Below are 26,043 nucleotides of genomic sequence, written 5' to 3' on the forward strand. Positions count from 1 at the left end.
CCTTTCCGTGACACTCGAGCGGGGAAGGGCAAAAACGAAGCAGCACACTTTGGCCTTCTTTCTTCTCCTCACCACGAAGGATTGGCGCCCTCTGCACGGCGGTCCACAGACGATCCTGAGACGCTCCCTCGGCGTCTCTCCTCAGGCGATACACTTCCCCACCGGGCATGCGCGGAAGCGCTCGCTCTTCTCCCGCCTCCTCTAGCGGCCGCTCACAGGAAGGACGCTGCTCGCCTCGTAGTCGCTGCTTCTTCTGGGCCTGCCCGAACCTAGGCCCCTCCTGCCTCCAGTAGTGGTCGCGCTGGGGACATGCGCGGAAGCGCTTTCTTACTTCCACTAACGCGGCCGGTGCCCCCGGGGTCCCACAGACGATCGGAGCAGCGCCGCTGCTCTTCCCCAGTCACTTCCCTCACCGGCTTCACAGGAAGGATGTTCTCAAGCAGCGCCCTCGCTCCTCAGGACATTTAAGGCTCCACAGACCCACGACTTCACCAGGGCACGACAAGGAACTCCAGCCACGTCACGGGGCTCACAGCTGTTCTTCCACGCTGGTAGGTGCAGCGCTGGCATGGGAAGTTAGGGGTATCCTCAGTAAGAGTGTCCTGTCAGCTTCCACTGGGGTTCAGACTTAGAAGGGTCTTCCTTCACACGCAGGTTGCTTTTCTTCTCAGCAGTTGATGTATGGGGAGGGATTGGTCAGAGGCTGAAGGGGGAACGTCTCTCTGAAGTGACTGTCTGCCTCCAAAACAAACTAGCTGCTCTCAGTGCGTCCACCTCCTCTCACCACTGCCTCACTCCTCCACTCTTGGGTCAGCACAAAATGGCTGCTGGTCACTGGCCTTATATAGGGTGGCCTGAGACCTGCAGAAGTCTCTGGTTGTTTCTAGAAAGTTCCCTATGTTAGCCTATGGGCCTGTCCTCCAGTAGTGTCCGTTATGGCAGTTGGTGGACACCATTTTAGGTTTCTGGATGTCCCTAGATTTTCAAGGGGCCTGACTAGGCCTCACAGGTTATGAGGGAAAAATGGCGTCATAGCCAAGGAACACCTAGCCCCCTGATAGCACTGAAAAAATCCTGATGGACATATATATAAAAATAAAAATAGAAACTCTGGGAGGCTAAGGGGGACAAAAATAAATAATAATGGTTAGAATATCCCCAGAAGCAGACAGGTCTAACACCCGTCCCCCCCAGCTGAAAGTGGGGAGAACTACCCAACCCCTTGGGAGTCCTCATCACTAAGGCGGAAATACCTGGATAGACCGTCTGCATTGGCATGGTCCGTCCCAGGTCGGTGTTCCACCCTAAAGTCCATTCCCTGTAGGGAGATGGACCACCTTAGCAATTTGGGATTTTCCCCCTTCATTTGCATCAGCCAACGAAGGGGGCGGTGGTCAGTCTGAACTAGGAAGTGCGAGCCAAACAAGTATGGCCGCAGCTTCTTCAGAGCCCAAAACACCGCAAAGGCTTCTCTCTCAATTGTACTCTACCTCCTTTCCCTGGGGAGTAGCCTCCTGGACAGGAAGACCACGGGTGGATCCAAGCCCTCATCATTTAGCTGCGATAACACTGCCCCAATGCCATGTTCTGACGCATCTGTTTGGACAATGAATTCTCTAGCAAAATCAGGGGCCTTGAGAATGGGAGCGGAACACAATGCTTGTTTCAAGGTCATGAAGGCTCGCTGGCAAGCCTCCGTCCAGACTACCCGTCGGGGTTGTTTCTTGGAAGTAAGTTCAGTGAGGGGTGCCACAATAGTGCCATACCCCTTCACGAAACGACGGTAGTATCCAGTGAGGCCCAGGAAGGCTCGGACCTCAGTTTGAGTCTTGGGGGGCTCCCAGGCGATGATAGCCTCAATCTTTGCCTGGAGGGGCTGCACCGTCCCTCTGCCCACCAAGTGACCTAGGTACACCACCGACCCCTGTCCGATCTGACACTTGCTGGCCTTGATTGTCAAGCCAGCCTGTTGCAGGGCATGAAGAACAGCTTGCAGGTGCTGCAAATGGTCCTCCCAGCTGCTACTGAAGACAGCAATGTCGTCCAGGTAAGCAGCAGAAAAAGCTTCCATTCCAGAAAGGACCCTGTTCACCAGCCGCTGAAAAGTGGCAGGGGCATTCTTGAGCCCAAAGGGCATCACACGAAATTGGTAGTGTCCCTGAGGTGTAGAGAAGGCTGACCTTTCCTTCGCCTCCTCAGTAAGGGAAATCTGCCAGTACCCTGAAGTTAGGTCAAAGGTACTTAAGTATTGAGCAGCTCCCAGCCGGTCAATCAGCTCATCCGCCCGTGGGATGGGATGTGCGTCAGTTTTGGTTACTGAATTCAAGCCTCGGTAGTCCACACAGAATCTCAATTCAGGTGTGGTGCCTGGTGGGGCAGCTTTTGGTACCAAAACCACCGGGCTAGACCAAGGGCTACCAGAAGGTTCAATCACTCCTAGCTCCAGCATCTTGGCGACTTCACTTTTGATGCTGGCCTTCACCTTGTCCGACAGCCGGTAGATTTTAGACTTCACAGGTGGGCTGTCTCCTGTGTCCGCGTCGTGGGTACACAGGTGGGTCCTACCTGGGACAAGGGAGAACAGAGAAGAAAATTGCTCCAGGATCTGGCGGCAATCACTCTGCTGTTCAGGAGTCAGGGATGGCGAGAGAATCACTCCCTCCACCGATCCATCCTTTTCTTGGGACGAGAGAAGATCAGGGAGAGGTTCACTTTCTTCTTCCTCTGCTCCATCGGTTACCATCATTAAGACAACCTCGGGCCTCTCATGATGTGGCTTGAGGCGATTGGCATGCAGCACCCTGTGGGGCTGCCTCGGGGTCTTAAGATCCACCAAATAGGTGGACTTCCCCTTTTTCTCCAAAACCTCAAAGGGGCCTGTCCAACGGTCCTGGAGGGCGTTTAGCTCTCCAGGTTCCATTACCCACACTTTCTGTCCAGGCTCCAGTTCCACTGGGTGAGCGTTGTGGTCATACCACTCTTTCATAACTGCTTGGCTGGCCTCCAAGTTGTCTGAAGCTTGCTTCCACAACTTAGCCATTTGGCTCCGGAAGGCCAGCATGTAGCTCACCACGTCCTGGGGAAGCTTCCTGGGAGTCTGTTCCCATCCGTCTTTCACCAGGCTGAGAGGTCCCCGTACAGGGTGCCCGTACAAAAGTTCGAAGGGGCTGAAGCCCACTCCCTTCTGTGGCACCTCCCTGTAGGAAAACAAGAGACAGGGTAGGAGGACGTCCCATTTCCTCCGCAGGCTCTCAGGTAGACTCCGTATCATACCTTTCAAGGTTTTGTTAAACCTTTCCACAAGACCATTGGTTTGTGGGTGATAAGGAGTGGTGAACCGATAGGTAACGCCGCACTCCTTCCACATAGCCCGCATGTATGCTGAAAGGAAGTTAGTCCCCCTGTCGGACACAACCTCCTTGGGGAAACCCACTCGGGTGAAGATCCCCATCAGGGCCCTTGCCACTGCAGGTGCAGTGATCGTCCTCAGAGGTATTGCCTCTGGGTACCGTGTGGCATGGTCCACCAAAACCAGTATGAACCGGTGACCAGCTGAAGTTGGAGGATCCAATGGCCCTACAATGTCGATGCCCACCCTCTCAAAGGGGGTGCTAACGACCGGTAGTGGTTCCAGGGGAGCTTTTAGCTTCACCCCTGTTTTCCCACTGGCTTGGCAAGACACACACGTCCGACAATATGTATCAGACGCCACTTTCATTCGAGGCCAGTAGAAGTGGGGGACAAGCCGGGCAAAGGTCTTGTCCTGTCCTAGGTGTCCTGCCAATGGTATCTCATGAGCCAGTTCCAAAAGAAAGGCTCTAAAGCATTGAGGGACCACCAAGGCCCTGGATGATCCATGTCCAGGTGCCTTGGGCTCACTGTAGAGGAGTCCATCCTCCCAGTAAATCTGGTAGCTCCCTACAATGTTTCCTGCTGCCTGGGCTTTGGCCTGTTGCCGCAGCCCCTCGAGAGTAGGACACTCTTTCTGAGCTTTGCAGAACTCTTACCTGGAAGGACCTCCCTCCACATGCCATTCAGTAGGGATGGGTAGGTTTTCCAGGGAAGCAACATTCTCCCCTGTGGACTCCAGATCCACCTCCGCAGGTGGCCCGTCTGTCTCACGAGGTGGAGATGTCGAGGCAGGGTCCTCCGGCCTCCTGTCCTTCTCCTCTCTGGCAGCCGGCTGGGCCATTGCTCCAGGCTCCAGCGTAAGTGAACTCCCCCTTCGGGCAGTCGCGGATCTTGTGCTGACACAAGTCCAGTCAGGGGGTCCCAGCATCTCAGAGTGAGTCTGGTACTCCACCCTCCTCCAAGCATTGTGCTCCATATCATTCCCTAACAGGCAGTCAACAGGCACGGCAGGGCTTACGGCAACTCGAAGTGGACCTGCAACCCCTCCCCACTCAAAGGGAACCTCAGCCACAGGGTAGTGGCCCAATCTGCCGTCAGCCATTACGGCGGGATGGAGTACATCTGGGATGACCTGCTCTGGAGACACCAGCTGACTCCTTACCATAGTCATGCTGGCTCCTGTATCTCTCAGAGCCTCCCCTCTACGGCCATTGATGGTGACCCACTGCTCATACTTAGTAGTATTAGAGGGCAGTTGGGTCTTTGGAACCATCTCCTTATCTCCCAGGGACACTAAAGTGACACCCACCCGCTCCCCTCCGTTACCCAAAGGCATCTCCTCCCCGAGCACTACACTAGTTATTCCCGGGGCTTTTCCTCCAGTGGGAGGGGGTGGTCTTTTTGGGCATCTCACATCTCCCTTATAGTGTCCCACACCACCACACTCAAAACAATGAACAACCCTTGGCTGCTGGCTTTGGCCAGGGGTAGGGTTGCGAGGGGGGTTACTCTTAGGGATGAATCCTCTGCCCCTTCCTTGTGAAGTATTTTGTGGCCCTTTTGAGAACTCCCTCTTATTTTCCCCTCCCTCTTTCTTCTGGGGGGCGCCCTGTCCATGCTTCTGGGAATCCCCTCCAGTCCCCTTAGTCGACACCCGGGTACTAACCCAGATGTCCGCCTCCTCAGCAAGCTTCCTGGGGCTGGTCAGCTTGCTGTCCACCAGATGCTGTCGTAGTTCGGGAAGACATTTCTCGAGTAGGTGTTCCTTGAGTATGAGGTCATATAGTCCCTCATAGTCCCCTACTTCGCTGCCTCTCACCCAACCCTCCAGGGCCTTCCTGGAGTAATCCAAAAAGTCTACCCAGTTCTGCGTGCCTAGTTTGTGGCTGCCCCAGAACTTTTGCCTATACTTCTCAGGGGTCAACCCAAACTTTTTTAGCAGCGCTTACTTCATAGCCAGGTAGTAGGTCTGTTCACTTTGATCTAGGGCCAACAAGGTATCCCTGCCAGTGGGGGGCATGTATTTATATAACCCACCCCCCCAGTGGGCTTCCAAGATCCCATGGGCCCTCAGTGAAACCTCGTAGGCGGCTAGCCATTTGGCAATGTCATCACTGGGTACATAGCATGCCATAATATCTTTTGGTAGGTAAGGTCTGGGTTCCCTGATGTTGGTCTGGGTATCGCTGCCACCATTCTCTGATTTGGGGGTTCTTAGGGTTAGGGCTTGTAAATCCATCTCTTTGATGGTCCGCTCATGCGCCAACCTCTTGTCCTCCCTTTCCATGTCCATCCTGGCTAGTTCTATTCTCATCTTCCTCTCCTCCCTCCTATCCTCTAACTCGGCGTTGGTCAAACCCCTCTCCGAGACACTACTGCCCGCTCTGGAAGGTGTCCTAGGGCCTGTTAAAAGGTTCCCCCCTCCCGCCTGGTACAGTGTTGCGGTCTCCAGGACAGTGTCCCTGTCACTCCCTTCAGTATCTACTTCCTCCCCGGAATGAGCCTCCACCCATGCCCGGATACTGGTCAGCAGCTCAACTTTCCTGGCGCCTTTCTTAAAAAACACCCCCTGCTGCTGACACCATTCCTTCAATTGGGTCACGGTATAATTTTCCAGCTCTTCCACATTTATCTCCATTTCTATTTAGAGTATAAACTTTTACACAGGAGGAATTCAAAAAGTGACCTGGGGTCAACCTCCACCCACCACCAGTAGTTAATTTAGAAAAAGCAAAATTTAGATTAGGAGGGCCGCAGGGAGAAAACTCCAGGTGAGGTCCCGTGGTAGGCACTGCGTTACTACTAAGTGAGTGTAAGCACAAATCCGTGATCCCACCGCTGAAACACCAATTATGTTGGACCTAGGGTATCCAAGTCTACATATGGTAGCCTGGCACAGTAGTGGATACAGCTAAACTCAAGGCGTTGGTTAAGTGCTTACAAAACCCACTCACAGTAACTCAGTGATGAACCACTAAAATGAAAGACACAACACCGATTTTTGGAAAAATACCATTACCTTTTATAAAAATAATTTGATTCTTCTTTTTATGCAAAATGGGTTTACAATTAGTTTAGCAATAATGCACCTGTGTTACATCAACCTCAGTATTTTTCCCACTCTAGGAATGCTAATTCATAGGTACATTTCCTTTGTAAGAAACTGTTATCAATCTCACAAAATTACTTTATCAATCAGACTTCTCAGTCAGTAATATTCACTATACAGGTTACACATTTACATTACAGACCTGGCATGTACATTTCATTATAGTTTCAGTGTGCCACTTGCAGTGATATTAGCCTGCTTCAGTAGTAATTCTCAATAAGACATAGCATCACTACTCTGCATTCAATTCTGTAAATACCCTGGGATACCAAGCTAGACCTCAGCATTAATTAACCTTGGATTCTGTAGTGTGCTCTTATTCCTCCTCTCCACAGCTAAGAGTCTTAACTAGAGTTAAGCTGTCCCCAGTTCTCAGAATTTCCCAGGGGCCCCTCTTCCCTACTCCTTACTTTAGCGTGGGGACGATGTTGTCCCAGTCCCCACGCGTCACCGCTGCCTTAAGGCTCCTTCCGGCTTCACTGCCTCTCTCTCCCTTCCTCCCGCCGAGCCGGCGCTTTGCTTGGGGCTGGGGCGGTGGAACGATGGTGATCACAACTCCCCCCTCCCTGCTCGTGTCCGCTCCTTTCCGTGACACTCGAGCGGGGAAGGGCAAAAACGAAGCAACACACCTTGGCCTTCTTTCTTCTCCTCACCACGAAGGATTGGCGCCCTCTGCACGGCGGTCCACAGACGATCCTGGGACGCTCCCTCGGCGTCTCTCCTCAGGCGATACACTTCCCCACCGGGCATGCGCGGAAGCGCTCGCTCTTCTCCCGCCTCCTCTAGCGGCCGCTCACAGGAAGGACGCTGCTCGCCTCGTAGTCGCTGCTTCTTCTGGGCCTGCCCGAACCTAGGCCCCTCCTGCCTCCAGTAGTGGTCGCGCTGGGGACATGCGCGGAAGCGCTTTCTTACTTCCACTAACGCGGCCGGTGCCCCCGGGGTCCCACAGACGATCGGAGCAGCGCCGCTGCTCTTCCCCAGTCACTTCCCTCACCGGCTTCACAGGAAGGATGTTCTCAAGCAGCGCCCTCGCTCCTCAGGACATTTAAGGCTCCACAGACCCACGACTTCACCAGGGCACGACAAGGAACTCCAGCCACGTCACGGGGCTCACAGCTGTTCTTCCACGCTGGTAGGTGCAGCGCTGGCATGGGAAGTTAGGGGTATCCTCAGTAAGAGTGTCCTGTCAGCTTCCACTGGGGTTCAGACTTAGAAGGGTCTTCCTTCACACGCAGGTTGCTTTTCTTCTCAGCAGTTGATGTATGGGGAGGGATTGGTCAGAGGCTGAAGGGGGAACGTCTCTCTGAAGTGACTGTCTGCCTCCAAAACAAACTAGCTGCTCTCAGTGCGTCCACCTCCTCTCACCACTGCCTCACTCCTCCACTCTTGGGTCAGCACAAAATGGCTGCTGGTCACTGGCCTTATATAGGGTGGCCTGAGACCTGCAGAAGTCTCTGGTTGTTTCTAGAAAGTTCCCTTTGTTAGCCTATGGGCCTGTCCTCCAGTAGTGTCCGTTATGGCAGTTGGTGGACACCATTTTAGGTTTCTGGATGTCCCTAGATTTTCAAGGGGCCTGACTAGGCCTCACAGGTTATGAGGGAAAAATGGCGTCATAGCCAAGGAACACCTAGCCCCCTGATAGCACTGAAAAAATCCTGATGGACATATATATAAAAATAAAAATAGAAACTCTGGGAGGCTAAGGGGGACAAAAATAAATAATAATGGTTAGAATATCCCCAGAAGCAGACAGGTCTAACACTTCCCATTACAATTCGAGGGCAGGACCTCTTTTGTAATCATCACGGGACCACCGCTCTTACCAATCCTATTTGCCCAATAGATTTCCATACATAGAGGATTATGATCACTATCGGAGGACTGTCTAACCTCCATATCTACTACATCAGTCCAGTATTGAGTGTCCAGGAGTATGTAGTCAATTCTAGAGGGGCAACTTATCCTATTATAGGTCATTGCCCCGTCCCGGTCTGAGATGGTTCGACCATTTAAGGCCCGTAGATTATGTTCGAGAGCTAAAGCATTCAACTGGATAGCTCTAGCTGTCCATTTCTTGATGGGGGGAGGGTTAAGGCAAGTATAATCTGCCTCCAGTCCTCTGGGCAGAAACCTAGTTTCTCTTCGTCATCTAGGGGTTCGAATGTGCAATTAAAATCCCCACCCACCAGTATTTTAGATGTAGTGGGAAGGTCAGACAGTCTTAGATCCAACAACTCTATTGTGGGCGAGATTAGTCCGCCCTGTATGCCTCTTGTGTAAACACAAAAAAGTTCGAAAGTAGTGCCCCCAGATGGACTTTTTAAGGAAATGTGCAAGATGTCGTTAGAAAGGACTTTGTGGGTGGTAACTACACAATTCAAATTCACATTAACCCAAATATGCAGGCCACCTGAATGCCGGCCTTTCCCCTCCGTGACTGCTGGCGTAAAGTAAGTAGAGTACCCATTTTTGTATAGTGGGGTCAGTGACCAGGTTTCCTGGAACATACATATGTGGACATTTTTAATAAAATCATTCCAATCTGGGTTAGCAAGATTTTTCTTTAGCCCAGCTATGTTCCAAGACAGAATCTTGATAGAGAAGAGGGTTTCGGGTAATTCCTTAATTGCAACTGGGATACTAGGTTCTGTCGCTCCCAGACTAGTTCTAGTGGTCCCCAGGATGGCTATGCTCTCTCTACTGCTTTTGGGTTCATCCCGGGGGACAGCTCTCACCGCACTCTTTTCCATTTGTCCAGCAGACTGGGTTAGGAGTGAGTCGACTGCTTCCAATCCACTGAAATAATTATATCAGGGGATTAGGGGATAGTTAAGCTTTGGGCCATGCCAATCCCCATTAAACTGAGTTTCACCTAGGATAAATCTCCCTGCTACCCTCCCTACTGTGTTCCAACCTCCATCGTCGCCCCCTACCCAATTGGTTGCGTTCCAGGCTATCGATGGCTCACCCCTCATCCCCCTCCTCGTGTTGTTAGGAACTCTCAACCAACTCCACCTATTATCTTGATGTTCCGTACGTGTGTAAAAGTATGACAAGGGTTTAACCTTAATCGTAGAGAGGTTGTTACTTGGGGGCCCGAAACAGATATGGTCCACCAAGCGTGGGTCCTCAAATGTGACAACAACACAGTCACCATGTAGACTTTTCTTATGCTCGCCCACCGAGGGTGCTCTCTCTACCATTAGAATTTTACTATTAATGTTAGGAGGGGGGGAGAATTACTATTTAGCCAATGGCAAACTTTGTTTTTGAGAGCCCAAAACGATTCATGTGTTGCAGGGGCAAGCTCAGGGACACCAGTTAGAACTATCACATAGGGACAGGCGTCGGGTGGTAGATTAATCTTCCTACGTGACTTTGATTCCTCAGGATGGGAAGGGATGGGGTTGGGGATCAGGGTGGTTGGGCCAGCTACAATCTGGGGTGTAATGATCATGTTGGTTGCTGGCTTGGTAGCACTAGCTTTGTTCCACTTAGGGGTAGGATTTATGGCAGAAAGAGTTTTGGAGGGACAGGTCTTAGGGGTGGAGTTTTTCCCTACAGGTTGGTTCTTAGTGGTGAGCGGAGGATTACGAGCAGGGACCGGTACATTGGGTGCACTATTCGGAGATTTTAGTTTTTGGTGAAGAGACTTAAGCTGTTGCACTATGCCTTGGAGTCTACTCTTCAGTGGCGAGAGAAGAGACTTCATATGATCAGATAGAGTGCTTATTAGCGGGCCATACTCATCCTCCAGATCCTCTGAAGTTTCTTCTAGACTACTGTCACCAGGTACACTACCCAAACTGCTGTTCAAAATGGTATCATCTGGAGTACCTAGTGATTGAAGGCGATGTGCCTGCTGAGCCTCTTCTCTCCTTATGCTGGGTCCCATGTTATCCCTCCCCTCCTCAATGCTACCACTGCCAGTAATCCTATCACTCAATTGTATTGGCATAACTTGATTATCTGTGTTGACACCATTAACCTTGGTGGAAACACTTTTCGATTTAGGAATTGCTCCTTCAATTATACCCCTTTGGGTACAGATGTTCTCAGGAGGATCAACAACAAGTGGGGACAATGGGTTGTTATCCTGAGCGGACAATATATCAGAGGACGGGACAGGGGGATCCAGGGTGACAGTATTGAAAAGAGGGATAGAATGGGTCACATAATCGGCCTCCATAGAGTGAGATTCAGGGATAATTGAGGCTTTAACAGGGGGTACGCGCAGAGGCTATGTTGCCTAGTGACGACCTTTTAGCATGCGCTAAGTCCTGAGAGACTCTTCTTTCCATAAGTACTATGCCTTGTTTTATTAGGGAGTTAGTACGAAGAATGAAGTTATCCAATGTGCCGGTCAGTTTTTTAGCTCCCGCCGCAGCCTTACTACGAGTCTCACGAGAAGACATCGGCAAAACCAAAGTAGTGACAAACTCACAATAAGGTGAGGTCACAAAATGCTAGCGACAGGAATACAAATTAAGCTGGGTACTTAACTTCTCAAGGCTCCTCGATAAGTGCAATTTAGCATGGATACAGACAAGAAGAAATATAAGGGGTCAATAACGACACAATAATAAGCCACAGCAATGGAGGTATACTTGCTGTGTGGGTGACTTTGGAGGAGTTAGTCAAAGGGCCTGGCCCAGTCCAGTCTCTACAGGCCTCGGAGGGGCACAGAGGGCCCGCCCTTTGACCGGGCTTCGCCCCGGGCTCAGTCCCGCGCGCATCCTACGAAGCGCAATGGGTAATTGGTTATATACGGAATAGGAGGCGGTGCACGGCCGGGAAGAGGCACCAGCTGTGTGTTTTGGGCTGGATGCTGGTCCTCGCAGTCCCAGTCTCCCGTTCTCACTCCTCCCAGGTGCTCACGTCTGTAAACTGCACAGGCTCCCAGTGGCCCTCGTAGTCCAGGCAAAAGGGGGCTCCCAGCAGCAGCGTTCAGCCAAGGAAATCTCCAAAGTCCAAATTCCAGCTAGCGATAAGAGAAACCTTCCGTTTGCGTCTTCATCCACTGCGCTCCAGAGATCCATTCCACAAATAGACATTTTTTAATCAATGGATCATAGAAATACCACGACCACCCTAACACTTCTAGGGGAAGCCCTTGAAAAGGACACCTTGAGCCCACCAGGTAAGCTCCATTCACATTTCAAACCATCTTGTACCTCACTCTTACGTTTGCGTCATTCACTTGATGCTCCGAAGAAAGAGGGGGAGGGATGGTTCTCAGATGGACATTGATTGGGAAGGGGATGAGCAGGAAGAAGTTGAACAGAGCATTAGAAACTGCATCCATTAAAAAAGTAATGGTGTATCACACGAAAATATGACAGACTTATACGTAGCATTATTCACGCTTCAAATTAACCGAGGTAACGCGTTCCAAGTGCAACATCATTAGTTCATCAGCTTCGACTCTACACATCATAAAAACACTAATTATCAAACATAATTTTCACACGGAATTTGCGCCTTTTTACATATTTTACAACAGTTGCTGGAGTGACGCAAAGGATTGCTTTTCAGTGCAAAGACGTTCCAACAATGCACCAATCAGCTTCTGCATGCAAAAAAGATTGTTAGTCTGAAACCTGAGTGCGCAGACTGAACAGAATGATGTTTCACAGAGCAAAAGATCTCGTGGTTTATGTAAAGTGAGCATAATGCGGCAGGAACAGCGCAAACACTCCCAGGAGACCACAAAAAGCAGATCAACTAAAGTGATGCAAGTTGTGCAACACAGCTTTGGGTAGAATCATAAGGCTGATTGCAACCATCCATTGCAACCACGCTCAAACAAATAAAAAAAAGGAGTTTTTTTATTTCTGCAGTATGTATCATTTGCTCAAAAGTACATATACCATGCTTGTTATCCTTGAGCGATAATTTCGGCTTTTTAATAAAACAATATCCGCATGTTCTGCCTTTTTTCTGGGCCTTTTCCCGACATAAATGTATTAGAGGAACAATGCTAGGGTGTGATAATTATTACATAACTCCAAATTGCGATTCCTGCCTCCCCTTCCTTCTTCCTGGCGTGTCTTAGAGCTGAGCGTTCGTATTCGGGATTCAGTTGAGGATTAAAGTGCGCCCCACGCGCTGCCACCGTAAGGTCACAGTCATTATCATCTCCCTTGTCCGGAAAGATCCGGAACAATCTCGAAATTTCTTCTCCCACAGAATGTCAGCTTAGTGATCGTTTGATTGTGGGGTCAGTGGTGCAGATTACAATAACTGACGCATCTCTGCAGATCAGCAGGGATGCGCCAGTTAATTTGCGCAACGTTAGGAACCCCTTGCGCCACAATGGATGCGCCCAATTTACAATGCGGCGCACCGTGATGCAAGGAGAGACAGATGCGTGACGCATCTGTCAGCGTAAAGGTGACGCAGTGCTGGAGTCATGTCGCAAGCGCGACGCAATGCCAGCAATGCTCAGGGGCGGCCCATACCCCTAGTGCTGCATCATTCCTTGCGCCTACTAAGGATTTGACGCAGCAGGGACGAAAAAGTGACTCTGTGAAATCATGTAGATTTTACTGCATCATTTTTACGGTGCGTCCATGAGACTGAACGCCCACCCTGCATACATTATACATGTTGCATGTATAATGTAGTGCAGGGATTTACAATGTAACGCATCTCACTAGATGAGTCACGTTGGAAATCTGTTGCATGGCGGCAGAATTCTTTATGATGCCACTGCGTCACAGAAGTGACGCAACAGTGTTGTAAAGTGTCGCAAGGGATTTGTTAATCTGCCAGGTGTCTCTTGTAGGTGGGAAATTGTTTGTTGGCCAGCCCATCCATGTGGCCCACCTGGGAGCAGCTTCGCAGGTGCAGCATGTTCACTGATGGGGTGTGTTGCACGCTAACATGATGAGCACTTGGGTCGAACCCTCCGACGGGGGAGCCATTGCTACCATGCTTTGGGGTACATTTGTAGCTGGTGCCACCGCCTCACCAGAGTGCATCTATAAATGTCTCTATGCTGGTTGTAGTAGAGTTTTATGTGGTGTCTGTGCTTCCCTCGTGCACATGACACATTGGACGTGTCCTCCTTTTCACTGTTTCTGGCATGCTGTTGTTTCTGTTGCTGTCTTGTTTTCTGAGAGGCACAGGTACAGAGGCGTAGACTGACCGCTGGTTGGTGCTTGTGAATCAGTAGAGTCCATGAATGCTGGTGACTCATGCTGTTGCATGTCTTGCCACCCTGGGGACCGACGGTGGCACACTCTCTGAGCATGGTGGAACCGTCTCTGAGCATGGTGGCACCCTCTGTGAGCATGGTGGCACCCTCTCTGAGCATGGTGGCACCCTCTCTGAGCATGGTGGCACACTCTCTGAGCATGGTGGCACACTCTCTGAGCATGGTGGCACCCTCTCTGAGCATGGTGGCACCCTCTCTGAGCATGGTGGCACCCTCTCTGAGCATGGTGGCACCCTCTCTGAGCATGGTGGCACCCTCTCTGAGCATGGTGGCACACTCTCTGAGCATGGTGGCACACTCTCTGAGCATGGTGGCACAGTAGACATTTCCGTGCAGTTCTCACTCACCAGGAGGGGAAGGGGGAGTGCACGCGGGTCATTGTCTGTGAGGGTTATGCTGTGACAACCGCTCTGGCGGTCCGTCCTCCATGCACCTCCTCTGATAGTCTCTTAGCTGGAGAGCAGTTTTGAAGAGGTCAAACCACTCTTGACCTCCAGCCTGTTGTGGGCTTCACTTTTCCTGTCCCATAACCTGAACGTTTGAGCTGTATCATTGTTTGCAGTTCGCACAGCTCTGTGTTGAGATGTTCATGCTAAACATGGCCTGGGTGGGCCCTGCACAGGTCTGTGTGTGCCCTGCACTGGTCTGTGTGTCCTTTTCATGTGGTCTGTGTTCAATGTTGCTTCATTGATGTCTCCTCAGAGGCAGCCTCGTTCTCACAACGAGTTTCAGAATGTATTTACATCTATGCTCATGAGGTCTTGTTGTTAAACTATTGACAGGCAGTGCGCGTGACACCTACTGTACGAATGATGAGCAATCATGACCGCTAGCAGTGTCCTGACGCGCGCGGATCCCAGATCAAACTGATCGATTTCAATCCATCCCCTGGACATTAAACAAGATCCAGCCTTTAGCAGGAGCAGCAGTGACGAGAACCCAAGGAAACTGCACCCTGTGGGTCAAGAGAGCCCCCCATGCAGAGGATAACCCACAGCAAGACCACTGCACAGCACTGACGAGAAACCATGAAACTGCATCCGGTGGTTCCAGAGAGGCCCCACTGCCCAGGACAACCCCACAGAAAGGATACTGTGGTGGTGAGCCTCAGCAAGGCCTACCAGTGCTAGGGGTTCTCCCTTCTCTGCACAGAGTCCTCAGACCAATAGGAAGAAGTTGGCACAGAGACTGGAATAGAAAATACAAAGTTTCTTAAACCTCATGAGGTGGAACTACATTCACACAACACCCTTCGGCAATGTATGAAGTAGCACACTGAGTGGAAGGAACTTGGTCCTTTTATACCCACACAGGGGCTCAAACGAAGGCGGTACAAGCACAGAATGCTGGTTGTAAGTACATATAAAGTCGTACAGAAAGTGTACAAGCAACAAGTGGGAGGAGCTAACAGTTAGCTAATTCTGGTGGACACATCCTGACAGTTACAAGTTGAGGACAGCTGTAAGCTCAACTGAGCATGTGCGAAGCAGAAGAGGCTGAATATATCTCGTCTCTAGGCAAATTTCAAGAGCAGTTATCTGGATGAATGTGTTATTTAAGTAGTATTGTCGATGTTTCTGCTCATGGTAGGGAAGTGTAAAATAGTGATGTTCCACTGAAGCTGGATTAGTGCAACAAGAAGCTGTTGAGCAGGAGCCACTTTCTCAACAAACCAGGTGATTATCGCCATAACCACCAGAGCAACAACAAACCCTACAGCACAAATGATTTTTTTGTTATTCATTTCAGCAACAGTGATACTTGATCTTTCCGAAATTCGTTGAAAACAATCATTGGAGCTCTTATCCCTTGGCAAGCCACTGATTTCTTCACCACGGGCCAAGATGGGTGTCACTACACTACCGCAGGGCTGATCCCCCCCCTTGCCACATCGGCTCTCCGTTTCACTAACCTAGGGCGGTAGCTCAACTAGTCTTTTTCAACACTGCAGATTCTTTTGTCGGTCTCAAGTGGTATCACGATGCTCCAGGAATCGTGTGGTCCGGGAAGACTTCCGCAGATTCGTCAGGTGAGATAGCTTGACATTTCTCCATCTCCAGAATCTCTCGATGGTCGGTCAGCATAGCAGGCTCCACCAAGGCAGGCGACACACGTTTGCAGTGTGTGCTATGGACCAGTTCTTCCTGTTCATCACTCGAACTGCTGTCCTTGTCGCAAGGAGCGCCTGCTCTGGTCCTCGCCACCTCGGTTCCAAGCTGTTCGATCTGTTGAAGACCTTGACCATCACGTGATCACCAGGACGGAGTTCATGGGCCTCACCTGTAGATCTGTCAGGAAGAGCTTCTCGAACCTGTTGATGAATAGAGAGCAAACTGTTGGTTAACTATGCCAAATAATCATTCAACAGAACACAAGGAACATCATGTATGGGGCGTGGCTTAGGAACTCCCAAATGTTCATTGGTCTCCCAAAGACCACTTCATATGGGATAAGGCCAGATCGTGAATGTGGCACTGATCTTATGGACAACAATGCCAAGAGTAGTGATTCTGGCCATTTTAAAGACGTGGAAGCCAGTATTTTCACCAACTTTAATTTCAAAGTAGCGTTGTACCCTCCACTAATCCTGCTGATTGCGGATGGAAGACTGTCTGGAATTTTTCTTTGATCCCTAATCCTTCCAGGGCATGCTCAACAACTTGCCCAATAAAATGAGGTCCGTTGTCACTCCACAAAAGCTTACAAACACCATATCTAGGGAAAAACTCCTTTAGAAGCACCTTAGTTGTAGTGAGAGCTGTATTATCCTTTGTAGGGGATGCCTCTATCCATTTACTGAAGGCACATACCACCACTAGGACGTATTTCAGAACGTATGGTTTGCGTGTCCACGTTTGGGCCGCACACACAATCTGTCCAGAAAATTATTCGGAACCACTGGCAGCTGGTGGAGGATGCCATCCCCCAAGTGGAAAAACCGCTTTTTGCGCTGAAGAAAAATCGCAGCATTGGACAACAAATAGTATCAACTCACCCATTGGTAAAAAAGACAGTCCAGAGTACAATCCCAGGGGCAAGTCAAGTAAAGGGACATCACAAGTGTGGTACCTTATCGGTATGTGATACCACCGAAGAGGGCACATTGTTCTGCAATGGCAAAACGTTTTAGCGACACAATGTGTTTACAAACTGCAAATCCAAATATGTTATATACGCCATAAAATGTCCGTGCTAGTTAATCTACATCGGCGAAACAACGCAGGAAGTGCGACAAAGGATCAACCAACATCGATCCAGGATAAGGAATAAGGTTTTATCTGCCCCCCTTGTACCACATTTTTTGGAACAGAAGCATGGCCCCAATGAATTTAAATGGACTGTTCTGTCATTCATTAAAATCGCCCCTGTATTAGGAGGGGATCCAGACCTTCAACTATCACGCAGGGAGACGTTTTTAATTCTGAAATTTAACACGACCAATGTTGGCCTAAATGAACTGTCCGAGCTGAGTAATCTAAGCTAGTAGCAGTGCCCACATCCGAAAGTTGGATTGCACAAGAAGCTGTGTTTTCCATGGACTACAATGAACACTACATTAACCGGGTGCCCCGGAAAAAGAAAAAAACGCTGCAAGATCCAACCGTGTTGTTGCTTTAAACCCCGCCGAGCCTGGCCTCCAGTGCTGATGTCAGACGCCGAAGTCAGGAGTGGAGAGAGAGATGAAGTGCCGGAATCAAAGCGGATGTGAGTACCAGAAGCATACGAGTAAAAAGTGGGGATCCGAGATGCTTTACAGCGAGTTAGCACTAATGCGCGGCTTATTTTTTACCAACAGCCTCGCAGAAAATCTTTTGCTGCCAAGTGTGAAAAATCGCGTCCCTCCCCGTTTACGAGGTACGTGCAAAGGTTGTCCTAAGTTAAAACGTGCATGAGCCAGACACTGCATACAGACAACTCAAACAACGTTTTACTCCTCCCACAGCAAACAGTGCCGGGCACTTCTATTACAAGCAAGGAATCATTTGTAAAGAACTCCACCTTGAGATAGGAATGCCAAACACGCGCAGTCACTCAGTTTGTATCAAGACTTTCTCTGGAAAACATTGTAGCGAATGTAGGTGGTCCTGACACATTATAATATTTTGTACACCTGCAGATATACAGTATCACAGTGCCCTCGGAAAAGAACATTGTTGCCCTGCAAAAGCGACATTTCAGGTATCCCCAGATCGGATTGAGTTAATTATAAGTATAGAAGGGATCAGCTGTTCTTACACTATCTATTTTTTCTATTACACTTTACAGTACAGGACAGCCTCCAGTCCAGGTCCTGAGGAGAACCCCTCACTAGCACGTGGGTTCGAAACGCGTTGACACATTACTGTAACAAGATTCAGGAAGGGCATGTCAGGACTTTAATTGTGGATACAATTCTACCTGTTTTTTGACCCTAGTACTTGCCAATGTTCCAGTATAAACAAGCAAGCAGGCTAGCAAAAATACTCAGTGCCTCTTGTTTGTCTGTAGGTTGCATATCAGGACTGGTGCCTCAAACATTGATTGACAATAGGCATTTTTGTCTGTGTTTTTGTATATATTGTGTAAATGTAAATATGTTTCATTCACAGTGATTGTCCAATTTATGTTGTGAAAAGTGTAACTTTATGTGAATTTTTGCTACTGAAATAGTATCGTTCTCTAGACATATACTGAATGAATTCTGTGAAAAAAGAAAAAATGAGTAAAAAATACTAAATGAAAAGTGTGTCCGCTTAGATCAATTGGGTAAGTGGTACCAGACTTTGTTGTTATAATCAATCCACCTGGCCAATATTTGTTGTTGTTTCAATTTGAGTGGTCTAGGCCAGATAGTATACAGACCCAAGCCTTCCTTGTTTTCCTTATCTGGTAACTTCAGGCAGGACCCATAAACCCACAGTTCCCCATCTACATCTGGAAGGGGGCGTATCTTGCAAATAGATGCAACCCTTTATCTGTTCCTCAGTAAGGAATATACAATCATGAGGTCTCTTTGACTGGGACAGAGTCACAAGATATGGCAACAAAGTGGCTGGGTTCAGTGTCGCGCACCTCTTCAAGGTAATATGAGGTGCTAACAGTGTCAATTCGTATCCTGCAAACGAGCACTAGTTAAGTGTTGTGTCTTAGTCTGATTCAAAAGGGCATCTACTGCATGGGGTACTAGCACCAACAGTTTGTGTGACAAAACTATCCCTTCACTCAGACGTATGGACACAGCTGTCGCTGCAACTGAACGGAAGCATCCAGGCAACGCACGAGCAACTGGATCAAGAACTGCAGAAAAATATGCACAAGGGCGCTGCTTATCACCGTGTGTCTGACTAAAACTGAAAATGCACACCCATTTTTCTCATGTACATAGAATGTAAAGGTTTTCGTATAATCTGGTGTACCTAACACTGGTGCAGAGCAAAGAGCTTGTCTTAAATGATGAAAAGCATTTTGTCATTCATCTGTCCATGGAAGGGGGATCGGAGTGTTTTTTGTCAAAAGCGCTAGCAGGGGTTTAACAATGTGTAAAAAACCCAATATCCATTGCCTACAAAACGAAGTCAAACCAATTAATGCATGGACATCTTTCTGTGTGGAAGGTCCTGGGGTGTCTAAAATTGCTTGAATGCGATCTGGTGTCAATGCACGGCCCTCCTTAGACAGAAGGTGACCTTCGGTCTACAATATTGCAATTTCTTTCGTGATACTTTATGATGGTGTGTAGCAAGAAAAGAAAGCAAAGACAAAGTACATTTTTCACTCTGCTCAGGCGTATCAGCTGCCAACAAGATGTCATCGACATATTGTATGAGAGCCACTCCTTCAGACAAAGTAAAGGAATCGAGTTGTCATTTTAAGGCTTGACTATGAATACTCAGACTCTCAGTGCACCCTTGAGGAACTCTTCAAAATCTGTATGATTGATTATTCTGAGTGAAACCAAACAACTATCGGCTATCAGGATGAATAGGAATCGAGAAGAAAGCATTCTTCAAATCGATTACAGAAAATGTTGTTGCTGTAGGAGGTACCAGGGTAAGTAATGTCGTTATGTCAGAAACCACAGGGTACTGCAGTACTACAATCTTGTTGACTTCTCTTAAATCAATGATGAATCTATAAATCCTGGTGTCAGTATCTTTTTTCAAAATGGGAAGAATTGGACTATTGTAAACATTGTATGGAACTTCTTCCACAACCCCCACTTTAATCAAATCATGAACAATGCGTGTAAGTGCTTCTCCTTCTTTAGAAATGTTATACTGAGGCAGCCTTGGCAAAGAAGCACCCTCCTTGACACTAATATGCACTGGCAGAATAACCATTTGCCCTACATCGGTGTCTGAAGTAGCCCACAAAGTACTAGGGAGTGAAGCTAATGCAATGTCCTCTTTAACAATACAGGATCTCTCATTCAAAATAACCCGTACTCCTTCCGGAGAATATCGTATCGTAGCCGGGAAATATTTAAGCATATCAAGACCCAGAATATTGTCTGGTGTGTTCGGAGAAAGCAAAAATGGACATGGAGCAGTAAACTTATCAACATGGAATGCAAGTGTTTGTGACAATGGGCTAAGGGAAGGTGTTCCATCAAAACCTATTGATTTAATGGTTAAGCCAGACAGGGGAGCCCTAGGAACCAGTTGTTTAGACAAGGGGCTACGAGTAGCTCCTTTATCAACCAGAAACTGATCAGTAGAGCCCAAAACATGTGCTGTAACATAGGGACCCTTCTGATCTACTGGAACTTCAACTGATTCCTTACCCCATCCTAGGCAATCCTATGCATAAGCAGAATCTTGTAAATCAGACGGCACATAGTCGGACATTTGATATTGGTTCCTTCTATCAAAAGTGTTAAACCCATCCTGCCCACGTGTATTTGCATCAAACCTAGCACGATCATTCATGCTTCCTCTAGGCCCTGTATATCCTAAGCTATTTCTCATTTGTCCCCGACCACGTGGACACTGCTGAGCACGCAGTGCTGGACAATCAGAAAGCCAATGTCCAAATTTCTTGCAGTACGCACACTGATCAACAAACAAATTTGAAGGAGTATAAGGAGGAAAAGACGAACCATAAGATCCACATCCGCCTCTATCATTACCTCTAAGGTGGGCCATAAGCTTGAGCTAACATAACCTTTGTTTTCAACTCTTTACACTTTTTATCCTCATTACTTTTAGCTTCTAATTCTTGTCACTCATAAGACTGAGCCACAGTTAGGAGAGAAACCGGAGAAGAGGTAGTCTATGAACTTTCACTCGCCTTTAGGCGACTATCTATTCCTGGCAAAAGGTTTGCAACATATTTGCCGATTAACAGATGCCTACCTGTGTCATCTGTCAATGACTGGCCACTAAAATCATGGAATGCCTCCTCAAAGCGTGTAAAGAAATCTGAAACCGATTCATCTGTGTTGGACTTGGCCCTTTTCCCCCAAAAGTTTTTGCTTTTCGCCCCCCTAATTTGAGATGTCTCCCCCATGGTGAAGGTTTCCGAATAGGCCATGTGTGATGTGAGACGCCATGTTAATGTTAAATCCAGTGCAATGGTGTGTACATTTATTTTCCCCCATTGTAAACATGTACCCTGGTGAAATGCTGCATTTGTGTTTAGCATTTAAAATGGCTGACAAGGCTATGCGTTGTGCCACCTGACTGCAGGAGGTTAGCAGTCTAGTTGTTAGGTACCCAGCCACCCCTGTATTTGGAGGGAAAGCCTGGCACCCAGAGTGCTCTACTCCTCCCCCTGAGCCAGTTAGAACTAGTTTGCCTTTCTGAGGTGGGTTAGTGGTATAGTTGTCTGCTACCCAGCAATCTCAGCATTTGGAGGGACCTTCTAGAAGCTTCCAGCCTTTCTGGTATAGGGAGAGCAGTAGTTAAGTGATGTGCAGAGACAGAGCTGGGACAGGAATGTGAGGGGACCTGCTGCCAGGGGATACCGCCACTTGGGCCTGTGTGCTGGACCCTGCACCCATCCAGAACCCCCCTACTGTCCCCAGGGCTTGTGAAGCCCCACTTCAGGAGTTCAGGCTGCTGTGTAGGAGGCGGGCCATGCTGCAGTGGGGATGGTGAAAGCCTACCACCCTGCTTTGAGGATGCCCCCACTACCTGCTGACCTGGCCCAGTAGTGCCTACTGCTCTGTCCCCAGGGTGCCTAAAGAAGGATGGCCCCCTAGGTCCCTGGAGCTGCCGGGACCTTGCACCACGCCAGCGCTGTGCAAAGAAGCGCTGAGAAGGGAAGGAGCATCTTGGACCCCACCACCCAGGAGGTGAGGAGTGTTACCCTGGGGTTTGCTGCTGGGACTGTCCGCCCCCCTTTCGCTGTGCGCCTGCAAGTGTTGGACCTGGAGGAGGCGCTGCCTGCCGAAGCGCTATAATCCTGGAAGTGCTGTGCTGCGGAAGCCCTGGGTAGACCTAAATTGCCTGAACTGTACTGCCTGCTGTGTGTGCCTGGAAAGCGCCGCTTCAACCAAGCGATGGACTGTTGGAAGCGATGCCTGGCCCTGAATAAGTGCTGCCTGCCAAGTGCTGTGATCTAGAAGCGCTGTATGAGGGGCTTAGCTGAGGAGAAGTGCTCTGTGCTGGCTAGCACTGCGCAGCTGGAGGAGGCTGCTTTTGTGTTCCTAAGCACTATCGCGCCAGATCCTGCCGCCTCTCAGACTTGTAAATAGGGCGGGAGCCTACCCCACCTCCACTTTGGGGAGCAGTGTCTGCATCTGTCTGGTGAGGCCTCGAGGCACATTGTCGGTGCCTGCCTCCCACCCTACTGCCCAGGAAGCCCGGAGCGAGGAGCAGAAGCGTGGAGACATTGCCAAGAGCCCGGTGAGTGTGGGGCTCAAACAGACTGTGTTGGGGGGTGTATCGGGGCATACTGTCGGTGCCCAACCCTCGGTGCCAGCATTCCCGTGGTAAACTGCCGCCCCCAGGAACAGTATTGTTCTCCAGGTGCCCCGCCTGGCAGCGGGCACCTGCAACGTTGGGCCAGTAGACCCAGGACAGAGACTCAGAGGTGTGGGCCCTGGGTGGTTCAGGGACCTGGGTTGTGCCTGCAGTAGTGAGTTGCCTGATTCCAGGCCAATAGGGGAAGTCAGGCTATGAAAGTTTAGCAGCAGATGGTCCTGCCTAATGAGTGATACCACTGTTGAGGGGGGGGGGGAATGCCGGTCTTAGGTGCCTAGTGTTTATATGTCACCGGGAGGTGCTTTTGAGCCCTATTCGGTTAAGGCTGGGTGCTTAGGTCACCGCGCCCCTACTCATGCTTAGTTGAGCCAATGTGGATGTGTGCTCTGCCATTCTTATGAGCACCGTGATTCCTGCCCAAGGATAAGGCTCCTGCCTGACGCCCAGAGGTCCCTCTACTGAGGTTGTAGGCCCGATGTCAATGGTTTGCACCTAATGTTTTATTGGAGGGTGTACTTACCTGCCCCGGGGTGCTCCCAAGAGTTATGGAGGTCCCTGGTTCAAGGTGTTTTTAGGCCTAACAGGTTTCAGATTTACCTCCAATGTTCAATGTTATGCTGATGCAAGTTATGCTATGCCGTCCTGCCTAATGTGTATCTTATGTCTACTGCTTGAGTTTACGCTTACAGTTACTCCTAGGTGAGGCCAAGGATTAAGGCCTGAGTTTGCCCAGCGATATTGACCTTGAGTTTCAGTCTTAGTATTTCTTTCCCTCACGTATTCTCCTAAGGTTTCATGCCAATGATAACACGTTTTTTTTTCAGCCATGGACTCACGGACCTAACCTTTTATTCCTGCCCCTTTCCCATGTAAATAATCCCCTTTGCATTCATTGCTCTGGCGCCAGTTGGCGCCCCCTTGTGATTACTGCTATTGTTCTGTTTTACATTTGCAGGTTGGAGATAATACAACACTTATTCTTTTTCCAACCAGAAGCGGTGCCGTGTCTCTTTTGTGGTGTGCCTGGTGTGTCGTCTGTGAGTACTGCGTGGACGCTTTACACATGTCCTCTGAAGTTTGGCCTGCCCGCTCTGCTCCATGCTACCCCCTGTAGAATTGGTAACCCCATTTCTAACAATCTGCCTTTTGCTTACACAACGCTAATACAGTCCAATCTATCTTTTTAGGGGGAATAATCGTCTTTAACTTAACTAATATAGCTGCCGGAAGATTTAAAATTAACTGACACGGTTCCTGTGCAGGTTCTCTGTCTTCATCTAACTGCTCTAAATCTTTCCATAATGCTCCAAATGTCGCACGATCATCAACTCTACGCACATTTCTCCGCATATCAGGTGGTAATATTAGTCCAAAGAAACTGTCGCTTTAATATTTGATCCAGGGCTTGCGCATCGGCGAGCTGGCGGTGTGATTCCGGAGCTCCGGAGCCTACCTTCACTGACACGCAATTTTCGGCTGCGTTTGGCATCGTCTAGCCCCGACGCCTACCTTGTCAGTCTCCGGAATGTGAGGTGAGCCCAGCGCCCTCACTTTTTGGGGATTTGTAACGTTTTGGCGGATCTGCTCGTTTTGGTCGGGAGATTTGGTCCCGGCCGCCATTTTGTTCGCATCGCGCACTTTTCTGCCTGAAGTATCTACTCTTCATGAAAAGGCCTATGGACACACTGAACAGTTGAAAATGCCCATTAATTCATGCAGTGAGTCTATTTTGCTATGAGCTGTCAGCTGGTTCCTCATTTCCTTCTCCTTCAGCAACGAAATTATACCTGCTTTTTTGGCCGCCATTTTGTGAGGAACTGTTGCTTTGTACCTCTAGCAATGCTGCTTTTTCATGGTTCTCGTTGACTTTGGCTCCTTGGCTGGCCTCAAGTGCTGAATGAAGGTCATGCTCGCTTATACTTGTACCTACAAGCTTTCTTCACCTCACCTGGGTCCCTGCAGCTCTTTCATCTCTCTCTCAACGCCTGCTGATGCTCCTGCCAATATATCTACGTCATGACATGACATGATTTGACTTATCGCCTTCATTCCTCCTCTCAGTGACGCAAGTTGGTTGCTGTTGAATGCACACTCATGTCTTTTTGCCCACCTTGAGTTTCTCTTCTGACTTAGAGTGCTTTACTCTCAGCAATTGGCCCTCCTGGGCTATATTTTTCTCTGTCTGCTGGGGCATTTATGTCCTTTTAGGTACTTCATTGGGTGCATACACCTAGCTCATCCCATGCACGTCTATTACTGTCTATCTAGCCTCGTCTTTTTGCTCACACACCCCCCTTTTCATTTGCTGCTCTGAGTTCTTATATGGGGAAACTCCGCAATTTGAAGATTGCTATGGTCACTAAGTTGCCTTCCGGGTCAGATTCTGATTCTCCCCTTCAGGATCTGGAAGAGGGCAAAATGTCGAAGTCTGAGGTAACGCATGGAGCTATCCCTAAGTCTCAAAATGGTGTGAAAGCACCCTTAGCTTCCGGCAAACGTCTCAAAAAAGACCCTCCTTCTCCTGAGAACGGCGCATCTCCTTCGTCCATGGATATTATCTTGGAGGAAATCCGTGCTCTCAATCCCTTCATGGAAGCTACCACTAAAAACATGCAAGCCATGCAAGGCAAATCGTCCTCTTTGGAATCCTGTGTTCTTATACTGGAACAATCAACGGATTATCTTCACTCCTCCTGCTATCGCATCCCTTCATTGGAGGCTGAGGTTCTCTGCTTAAGAAGCAGACAGAAGATTTGGAAAACAGGAATCGTAGGAACAACGTCCGCCTTTACAGACTTCCTGAGCTAACGTAGGGTCCAATCCTACTACTTTCTTTCAAACTTTCCTCTCAAAAATTTTGGATGCTCCAGCCTTGGCGTCCATCAACATCCAGAGAGCTCACCGCCTTGGTCCTAGAGTCTCTACTAAACCTAGGGGTGTTATCATGCTGTTCCTTCAGTACACTGATCTCCTGCAGGTTCTATCAGCTGCTAAACTAAAGAAACAAATCTTATGGGAAGGCCACCGCCTTTATTTGTCTCAAGATGTTTCCAAGGCCACTGCAGACAGACGAAAGAGGTTTCTAGACTTGCGCCCGCAACTCAGAGCCCTCAATGCTCGATACACCCATGTCTTTTCAAGGTTACTTACAAGGACAAAACCACCACCTATGAAGATCCTGCCATCCTCCAGGAATTCCTCCGTCAGCATGGCCCGAATGTTATGGATGTTTCCAGACCGCATTGAAGGACCTTGCAATCTCTTCTACTCTGCTAACGATATTCGTACCTCATAACTCTTATTACTGTTGTAATTTTACCCTCTTATATTTTACCTTTGCTAACTTCTGCCTTGCGTCATGTTTCCCTCGTACCTCATGCATTTACACCTTTTCTCCTCTTATATTTACAGATGTCGCCCTCTTCTTTTCCTTCCCGATGTATCCATTGTGTTTGTAC

The sequence above is a fragment of the Lissotriton vulgaris genome, chromosome 11 (assembly GCF_964263255.1).
Source record: "Lissotriton vulgaris chromosome 11, aLisVul1.2, whole genome shotgun sequence".
Lineage (NCBI taxonomy): Eukaryota > Metazoa > Chordata > Amphibia > Caudata > Salamandridae > Lissotriton > Lissotriton vulgaris.